This window comes from Rhinoraja longicauda, chromosome 5 (genome assembly GCF_053455715.1).
Source record: "Rhinoraja longicauda isolate Sanriku21f chromosome 5, sRhiLon1.1, whole genome shotgun sequence".
Lineage (NCBI taxonomy): Eukaryota > Metazoa > Chordata > Chondrichthyes > Rajiformes > Arhynchobatidae > Rhinoraja > Rhinoraja longicauda.
In genome coordinates, this window is record NC_135957.1 from 26,009,554 (window position 1) to 26,019,720 (window position 10,167).

The window sequence follows — 10,167 nt, forward strand, 5'->3', positions numbered from 1 at the left end:
ACCAGTCAACGGAAAGACAATACATGATTACAATCGGGCCATCCACATTTTGCAGATACAGGATAAAGGGAATAACGTTTGGGGCAAGATAAAGTCCAGCAAAGTCCGATTAAAGATAGTCCGAGGGTCTCAGTAATGAATCGGCACTGTTGTTTTCAAACAATCAACTTGAACTTCAAACAATTCAACTCTTTTTCATCTTTTCCATAACTCTCAAATTATTTTATCTTCCAAGTATTTATGCAATTTCCAATCTGAAAATTGAATCTGTATCCACCACCTTATCAGGCAGTACTTTGTAAATGTTTTGTAGATACAAAAACAAACTGCTGATGAGGTCTCTCTTCTTTTGACCTTAATTTGATGTTCACTGATCATTATCCCCTTCTTCTTTCGTATGTCAACTACAACAATCAAAAGTGGCAATTGGTGCTTCAGAGTACCATAGTTGATGCTTTGCTGCAGATTTTGTCAGTTCCGTAGAACTACCCAGGGTGGACGACGAGGACATAAAGCAGCTCCCACCCCACCATCCCCTCATTCCTTAGATATGTTAAGCAAAGAGAAACAATCTAAACCATGATTTTAAAATCTCTTTGCCTATACTTCAGACATTCCCACTACAGTTTCCCCAGACTGTCCTGTTACGTAACTGTGGTTCCTCATCCCTGCATCCATTCCAATAACTTTATTTGACGTCCTCATCAGAACCTTCACATCCTCGCTCAAGTATGGCTCTCAGACCGCATATAATATTCCTCATTCAGTTCCGCAGGAGTCAGCGCCTCAGTTTATAATGTCCAGACCACGCATGTTTTCTTCAACTGCTTTAACCTTCTATGTAGAAGATACACACAAAGTGCTGGAGTCACTCAGCGGGTCAGGCAGCATCTCTGGAGGAAAGGGATGGGTGACGTTTCGAGTTAGAACTCTTCTTCAGACTGAAGTAGATGGTGGGGAAGGGGAAAACTGGAGGTGGGAAAAGGCCAGATATTAACCTTCTATGTGTTCGGGGCGGGGGATGTGGAGAGTTATTATTCTTGATAATTGTAACTGTGGATTACGTTGAAGTAAGCTTTTACTTTTCCAGCAGCTGTGTAACTAGTTTTTTTCTATATATTTGTGTCTATTAGAAAGGCATAGTTTGGAGTTAGAAGAAAAGAGATGAAGTTTATTATTGTGATTTATAAGTTAGAAGCATTTTGTTTTGCTGGACCATTATTTCAGATTCAATGCCTGTGGCCAGAGCCATCAAGGTTCTGGTGACCACTGGGCATGTCTTGTCAATAGCCACTGCCCACCCACTAGTCCACAAGCCTGGCTCCAACACCTCTCCTGCCAGCATACAAATGGATAGACTGAAGGAAAGCATCGAGAACTGACAAAAGCAAACCCAGAACAATAAATAAATGTATTACACATCTCACTTCCATCTGCATCCAATAGATTACAAAAAAGAATAAACCTTGTTGGGTTTTGCCATCTGTTGCGTATTACTTCATCCAACCCCCCCCCCCACCAACTCTTAGAAAGTGGTTTGTCTGTCGTACAGAAGCAGGGCTTATGTTGAGACATTGAGTGAGTAGCTAGCCAGCATCAGTTCCCATGATAGGAATGCCTAAAACTGGAGGGCATTGGTTTATGGTGGAAGGGACATGGTTTAAAGGGGATCTGAGGGGTAATCATTTCAAACAAACGCTTTTGTGAGCCAGCAGTATCTGGACCGAGCTGCCAGTGGAGGTGCAGGATGCAGGAACAGGGACAACATTTAAAGGGTATCTGGACAGGTACCTGGATGAGCAAGAAATATAGAGAGGTGTGGAACTAATGAAAGTGATTGGGATTAGTATAGATAGGCATGATAGTCAGCGTAGGCATGGTGGGCCAAGGAACTTGTTTCTAAGAGAGAGTTTCAAGAGAGAGTTAGATTTAGCTCTTAGGGCTAAGGGAATCAAGAGATATGGGGAAAAAGCCAGAATGGGATACTGATTTTGGATGATCAGCCATGATCATATTGAATGGCGGTGCTGGCTCGAAGGGCCGAATGGCCTACTCCTGCACCTATTGTCGATTGTCTATTGTCTATTGTCTATTGAATGGCGGTGCTGGCTCGAAGGACCAAATGGCCTACTCCTGCATCTATTTTCTAACATGTTTGCACATATTTCTAAGCTTTACAATATGACCCTGGAATGCAAGGACTAATCAGCAGGTAGAATATAGAAATGAGGAACTGCAGATGCTGGCTTATCAAGAAAAGACACAAAATGCTGAAATAACTCAGTGGGTCAGAGTGGAGCAAAAAATGGCAAGTGATAGGTGGATTCAAGTGAGGAGCGGTGATCGGCAGATAATGTTGGCTTGGAGCCCCCTGCTGCTGGGAGGACTGAAATGAAAGCCCAGACCTCAACCAATCTGGAATGGAAAGTCAATGCCACTGGCATATGGAGCCTTGATGGACGGGAGCATTCCTCTTAGGGTGGCAAAGGCAGTGAGTGTGGCACGCAGTGGTGGGTGGTCCAGTGGGATAGAAGCACTGGGCATGGAGAGCGGACAGACCTCTCGAGGGGGCGGACATCGAGCGGATGGAGGTGGAGATGCAGGTGTAGTGAAGTAAGGTCAATGAGAGTGAACCACAGCGAGGGGGAGGGTGGAGAGGCCTCAAGTTTCACGAGGAGGCCTTATATTAACCAGATAGTTGTTCCACAATAAGCCGTGTGTGTGAATGATGTGACATTAAATTTTGATATTGACACCATTGAGTATATAGCCCCGACCTCCAGCTGTTGTTAATATTTTCCTCCTCAACTTGTCAGTCCGACAACCGCAAATTGTGCACATTAAAAAATCCCTTTTGTCCAATACTTCCAAGGTCAGAGCAGCACAGTATAACAGATGCTATGATAAGAGTTAACATTATGTTAGGGCTTCACTGACATTCATTAAGAGCTGCTCGGTTGAATTATAGCTTTGTGACTCCTACACAGTGCCTGTGTGTATACATGCCATTTTAATGTATTATAAAGTCAAACAGTTTTTCCTCTGCCACCCTTTAATACTATCATTAGCTCAATGGGAAGCACATGTGGCACTCTGTTGCAAGAACACACCATAAGTTATCCATCAGGCATCAAGTTAGCGCGGCCCTGTGAGCCTGTAGATGTTTGCACACGACACTCTTTCCTGATTTTTTTTGAAGGGAGGGCTTAAAAAGTGTGTGGTGTCATGGCAGAGTAACGCACAGAGTGACAGTGTGTTTCAGTTAATTGGAAGTAGTAATCAGTCATAGACATAGACAGTAGACAATAGGTGCAGGAGGAGGCCATTTGGCCCTTCCAGCCATTCGCTGTGACCATGGCTGATCATCCACAATCAGTACCCCATTCCTGCCTTCTCCCCATACCCCTTGATTCCGCTCGCCCCAAGAGCTCTGTCTAACTCTCTTTTGAATGCATCTAGTGAATTGGCCTACACTGCCTTCTGAGGCAGAGAATTCCACAAATTCACAACTCTCAGTTTTAAATGGCCTCTCCTTTATTGTTAGACTGTGGCCCCTGGTTCTGGACTCCCCCAACATTGGGAACATTTTTTCTGCATCTAGCTTGTCCAGTCCTTTTATAATTTTATATGTATTCTACAAGATCCCCTCTCATCCTTCTAAATTCCAGTGAATACAAGCCCAGTCTTTCTAAACTTTCCACATATGACATCGCACATGTGCTGATGGCTGGAACTGAGGAGACTATTGACATAAGATGAATGTGGAGGCCACCTAGCAGCCTCTCCCTTTGACAGGGCCGGTGACTTGCATTCCTGTGGCCTGTTGCTCTGTGTGATCTTTTCTAGCACTTCCCAGTGCTCTGCTGAGCCTGATACTATGGAGACATTCCGATCGCGCTGGACCCGACTCCCTGTCATAATCATTAATAATCAGTCGCACGGGGCTTCCGAGACTCCTGCCGCCCCTTCATGTCTTTCCATAACCACATTAAAAGAAAGGAAACATTTTTATAATTTGCTGCCGAGCCATTGGAAGTAAATGTGTTTCCAACGAGCTAAATAAGGGAGTAGTTAAAACCAACGTTTTCTTTCCCCCTCTGTGCTCCATCTTTTTAAGCATTCGACAATCTTTGCTTCAGATATAATTCGTAAGGAAAATCCACCTTCCCGCGAGGGGGGGGTTTACAACGCAATTTCATTGCTTGCTTTTGTACAAGTCATTGAATAACCAAAATAAAGCAAAGTGCTGGATATGCTCAACAAGGCAGGCAGCAAACACGAAGAAACATGGTTTCATTGACTTAGGAACAGTTATAATCCAAGTTTTGTCACAGTCCAGAATAGGAGATGCAATATTCTGCAGCATTTTTTTTTTTTAATTGTCAAAAAATGTTTTCAGTTATTTAAAAACAATATTTACAATGCCATAAAACAAAACAGAACCCACCACCAGAATACAATACAAACAAATATACCAAATGAAACTATTATACAACTATATTACAATCCCTATCCAGGATGCATCCAATCCCCCGCGGTGCCCAACGGTCCCGGAAATCCCCCAGGGTACCTGTGGACAGCGCATAGTCCCTCTCCAGCACCACCCGGGCGCGGACGTAACCCCGGGAAAGGGGCAGGCAGCTGGCTCGGGCAGAGCCCTCTTCCACCTGGTGCCGTGACTCGTGGATGGACAGCTTGGCCAGGTCCAGGAGCAACCCAAGCAGGATATCTTTGGCCCTACCCTCTCCCCTCTCCCCTACGCACAGGGTGTCCAAAGATGAGGATGGTGGGTGAGATGTGCAGCCAAAAGGCAAGGAGCAGCCCTTTTAGATATTGAAACAGGGGCTGCAACCTCACACACTCCATGTACACTCTTCTATTCTGCAACATGGAGGGCTTGAAGAATATGGAGTTGCTGTGAGGATGAATAGATAGACAATAGGTGCAGGAGTAGGCCATTCGGCCCTTCGAGCCAGCACCGCCATTCAATGTGATCATGGCTGATCATTCTCAATCAGTACCCCGTTCCTGCTTTCTCCCCATACCCCCTGACTCCGCTATCCTTAAGAGCTCTATCTAGCTCTCTCTTGAATGTATTCAGAGAATTGGCCTCCACTGCCCTCTGAGGCAGAGAATTCCACAGATTCACAACTCTCTGACTAAAAAAGTTTTTCCTCATCTCTGTTCTAAATGGCCTACCCCTTATTCTTAAACTGTGGCCCCCGGTTCTGGACTCCCCCAACATTGGGAACATGTTTCCTGCCTCTAACATGTCCAACCCCTTAATAATCTTATACGTTTCGATAAGATCCCCTCTCATCCTTCTAAATTCCAGTGTATATAAACCTAGTCGCTCCAGTCTTTCAATATATGACAGTCCCGCCATTCCGGGAATTAACCTAGTAAACCTACGCTGCACGCCCTCAATAGCAAGAATATCCTTCCTCAAATTTGGAGACCAAAACTGCACACAGTACTCCAGGTGCGGTCTCATTAGGGCCCTGTACAACTGCAGAAGGACCTCTTTGCTCCTATACTCAACTCCTCTTGTTATGAAGGCCAACATTCCATTGGCTTTCTTCACTGCCTGCTGTACCTGCATGCTTCCTTTCAGTGACTGATGCACTAAGACACCCAGATCACGTTGTACGTCCCCTTTTCCTAACTTGACACCATTCAAATAATAATCTGCCTTCCTATTCTTACCACCAAAGTGGATAACCTCACACTTATCCACATTAAACTGCATCTGCCATGCATCCGCCCACTCACACAACCTGTCCAAGTCACACTGCAACCTCGTAGCATCTTCCTCACAGTTCACACTGCCACCTAGCTTTGTATCATCGGCAAATTTGCTAATGGTACTTTTAATCCCTTCATCCAAGTCATTGATGTATATTGTAAATAGCTGCGGTCCCAACACCGAGCCTTGCGGTACCCCACTAGTCACTGCCTGCCATTCTGAAAGGGACCCATTTATCCCCACTCTTTGCTTTCTGTCTGTCAACCAACTTTCTATCCATGTCAGTACCCTACCTCCAATACCATGTGCTCTAATTTTGCCCACCAATCTCCTATGTGGGACCTTGTCGAAGGCTTTCTGAAAGTCGAGGTACACCACATCCACCGGCTCTCCCCCGTCAATTTTCCTAGTTACATCCTCAAACAATTCCAGTAGATTAGTCAAGCACGATTTCCCCTTCGTAAATCCATGCTGACTCGGAACGATCCTGTTACTGCGATCCAAATGCTCCGCAATTTCGTCTTTTATAATTGACTCCAGCATCTTCCCCACCACTGATGTCAGACTAACTGGTCTATAATTTCCCGTTTTCTCTCTCCCTCCTTTCTTGAAAAGTGGGATAACATTAGCTACCCTCCAATCCACAGGAACTGACCCGGAATCTATAGAACATTGGAAAATAATGGAGGGATTGTGAAGAAAGAGAAAATATTTATTGTCAAAATATTGCTTAACCAGTCTTGGCATGATTTACCACTTGTAAACCAGAGCAATATAAGTGCATTTTATTTTTGTTTTGCTAATTATTACTTCCCACTCTTTCTCATTCCTCAGAAATCCCTTTGTTCAATGATGTTATGATCGTCAGATTAATACTAGTGTTCTCTTGTCAGCACACTCCTCCACTCAATGACGAGAAGCAGTGGTGACAAAGGAAGTCTCATTCCCTGTGAATGTCCTATCCATCTGGAAGAACCTACCATAGGAAATGAGCAAAGGAAAATACCAACAACATGGGTTTTGGAGATGCTTCATGTAAAGAAGCCAATACAGGTATCTTCCATCCTTAATATGATGATCAGGATGAGGACTCTCATGGACAAGGGTTTTGGAAGCCCCAGGATGCTGGGTGAATGGGATGGTGCAGGTGGTTTGTGTTTGGATGAGTGGCAATGTTTCGGATGACTTGGAGTCTGTGGAAACTGGAAGATGAAGGGTTGAGAGCCTGAGGAGACTCAACTCTTGAGAGACCAATAGCATTTAATTTAGTTTAGTTTAAAGATTCAGCGTGGAAACGGAACCATTGGCCCACCGAGTCTGTGCAGATCAACGAAGCCCCGTACACCAGTTCTATCCTACACGGGACGATTTAGGGAAGCCAATTAACCTACAAACCTACATGTCTTGAACCCGGGTCTCTGACGCTGTAAGTCAACAACTCTACCGCTGTGCCACTGTGCTGCCCCCGGGCATGGACAAATGTTTTAGGAATCAGTGAGCTGAGCTGGAGTGAAAGGAGGTTGCCGTGATGATGAGGTAGATGGTAGAAGCTCATTTCGTTGTGCAAGAAGATATCAGCCTATGCACGATCTGTTTCAGCCTCTGATGCTGGGGGGGGGGGGGAGCTGGAGTTGGTGAGTACATGAACAAGACTAAAAACCATTCCTTTGGTTTTGGTTTCCAAATGGACAGCTGAAGGAAATGTCGAGCTCATCTGTGCTACAGTCTAGAGGTGGTTCGGGGGAGTGAGGAAGGTGGTGGAAGTGTGGAACTGAGTGAAAGTGATGTTATGTTTGCAGATGGTACAAGACAGTAGAAGATACAGGATGCCTGTAGCAGCGGGAGACTGAGTGATGTGAGCTGCAAGCGCGGGAGAGGATAATGCTATGGATCAATACAACACTGAATGAGGCCTTTTGGCCCATTCATGCCAGTGCTGCTCAATTCATGGAACTATCTAATCAGCAGTACTTTGCCTGCCAATTAAACTTCAATTACATATTCAGGCTTGAGCTAATGTAGGGTTGGGGAGTGTGTGATGGGAGAAATATGTTATGGGAATAAGCTGGCATTGTCTTTGTGTGACCACAGTGCATCTGTGTTGCAGCAAACCTTACGGAGCAGTGTCTTATTCTGCCCCAGCAGGGTACCTTCACATTGCTGAGTGAAAGGAACTTCCAACCAACCTCTTCACTTGTACTCTCGAAGCTACATCAAGATCCGTCTGACCTGCTTGCAATTTTAGCGTTGGCCACAATCAAACTGATTGGATCCACATTAGAAAAAAAACAATGTTCCCTGGCATTGACCCATGGACATGCAATTCAGAGTGAACAGCCTAGCTTGACTCGAATGACTAGCAGATTTGATAATGCAAGTCGGGTATATGTCAGATAGCCAGGTTTTTACGATCTTACTCACTTGTTAAAAAGCAAGATGTTGGCAACCTTCAATTGGCAACAAAAAGAGATGAATCCCTCCTTCATAATGTACTAATGGACCAGGCCACAGACTCCTGGCTGGTCTTCTTGCTACCCGGTTATAACCAGAGACTGGCAGAGCTCCCATTAAGTGGCATTTTGCCATGTCTTTACAATGGCTCCACTGGCAGCCTGTCAACACCTCTTCAAAAAACAGATCAGGATTGGCAGCAATTAATTAACAGGCATTCCAGCGGGCGACTTGATGTAGAGGTGGGGTCTCCACAGACGCAAAGCCACCTATTCCTTGGACAGGAACTGGATTCCTCCAATAAGTCCCTTCTGCACCCTCTCCAAGGTTTTGTTATACCACCAAAGGGTGGTGCCAAGAATTGGATGGAATATTCCTCTTGAATCTCATTTGTGTCTCAGTTGTTTCCTACAACTTCCTTTTTCTTGCACTTTATTTTTTTGCAATAATAAAACCAAGAATACTATTTGATTTGCTTTCATCAGTAAGATGCAACTGAATTCCAATGGTGTGGTGCATAAAACGGAAGGGTCTCCACCCGAAACCTCACCCATTCCTTTTCTCCAGAGATGTTGCCTGTCCCGCTGAGTTACTACAACAATTTGTGTCTATCTTCGGTTTAAACCAGCATCTGCAGTTCCTTCCTACATAAAACGGAGGACAGTTTTCTATCACATCTATCACAAAGTCCACTGGTCTTAAAGAAACCTGTGTATTGTGCAATTTTTACAGTCACCAACAACCTGAAAAAGAGGCAAACAGTCTGAATATCCTTGTAGGAACAATGAACTGCAGATTCTGTTTTGCAAAAAAAGATACAAGGTGCTGGAGTAACTCATCGTGTCAGGCAGCATTCCTGGAGAATGTGCATATGTGATATTTCAAGTCAGGATCCTGCTTCAGATTGAAGAAGGGTTTTGTCCCAAAATCTTACCTACCCATGTTCTTCAGGGATGCTGCCTGACCCGCTGAGTTACTCCAGCATTTTATGTCTTTTTCTGAGCATCCCTGTGTTTTCCTTGCATAACAGGCGATTGTTCGTGAACAAGGTCTGAACAGGCTTTAGACAATAGACAATAGGTGCAGGAGTAGGCCATTCGGCCCTTCAAGCCAGCATCGCCATTCAATGTATAAGAAAATAACCGCAGATGCTGGTACAAATCGAAGATATTTATTCACAAAATGCTGGAGTAACTCAGCAGGTCAGGCAGCATCTCAGGAGCGAAGGAATGGGTGACGTTTCGGGTCGAGACCCTTCTTCAGTCTGAAGAAGGGTCTCGCCCTGAAACGTCACCCATTCCTTCTCTCCTGAGATGCTGCCTGACCTGCTGAGTTACTCCAGCATTTTGTGAATAAATACCCTCGCCATTCAATGTGATCATGGCTGACCATCCACAATCAGTACCCTGTTCCTGCCCTCTCCCCATACCCCCTGACTCATTTGACAGCAGAGTCTTTTATTGTAAGAAGTTTCTTAACAGATTTTACAGCAGAACATGGAATAAGATGTGGCATGAAAAATCTGCTACAGATTGCTGTCAGTCCAGTCCATCTTCAAGTCTATGATTTAATCAAAATTAATGCAGAGGGAAATACAGCTCAATACAGCTCGCAGAAACTATTATATTCTTGCCCTGTCCTGTGCAGTTATGAAAGATTGACCTTATGTACAGGTGGGAATACTTTGCAAGAAAAACAGGTGTGCTTAGGAACTAGAAACCACTCTGTGTGGCATCACAATCCCTTGATAAACCACATGGTTGCAACATTTCTTTGTGGTCATATTTGGCTCTACAACAAACAAGTTATCTTGCAGCTGTGAAAATTGTGACCCCCACAATGTCATTCAAAGTAAAAACCCAAGGAAAATAAAAAAAATCCTTTGAAAGTAAAAACATTAATCATACTGCTTTTGTTTGTACAGTGAGGTATACAAGTCCTTCCTTTAATGTAGCAACCTTTTCATTTAA